The sequence below is a fragment of the Buceros rhinoceros genome, unplaced genomic scaffold (genome assembly GCF_000710305.1).
Source record: "Buceros rhinoceros silvestris isolate BGI_N320 unplaced genomic scaffold, ASM71030v1 scaffold34129, whole genome shotgun sequence".
Lineage (NCBI taxonomy): Eukaryota > Metazoa > Chordata > Aves > Bucerotiformes > Bucerotidae > Buceros > Buceros rhinoceros.
The window spans coordinates 1-309 of NW_010432660.1; positions in this window are offsets into that span (position 1 = coordinate 1).

Consider the following 309-nt stretch of genomic DNA (forward strand, 5'->3'; position numbering starts at 1 on the left):
CTGGGCACCGCCGCACACGGGGAGCGGCTCAGCCCTCAAGAGGGAGGAGGGTGAAGGCCCCTGGGGAAGGGACAAGCTCTGGATGAAGAGTGCTGGGGGGAACTAGGGGTCACTGGTCCCAGGGCAGGCAGAGGAGGAAGCTGCTCATCTAGGAGGTGCCCGGATGCCCCTGCTGGACACGTTCTCGTGCCTGTGCCTGGAGCAGGCTCAGCCCTGCAAAGGAGAGAGGGTAAGGACGGGGACTGGAGCACAGCTGCCTCCCAGCTCAGCACCCTGGGGCCAGAGCCAGCCCCACCACCCCGCACCGAC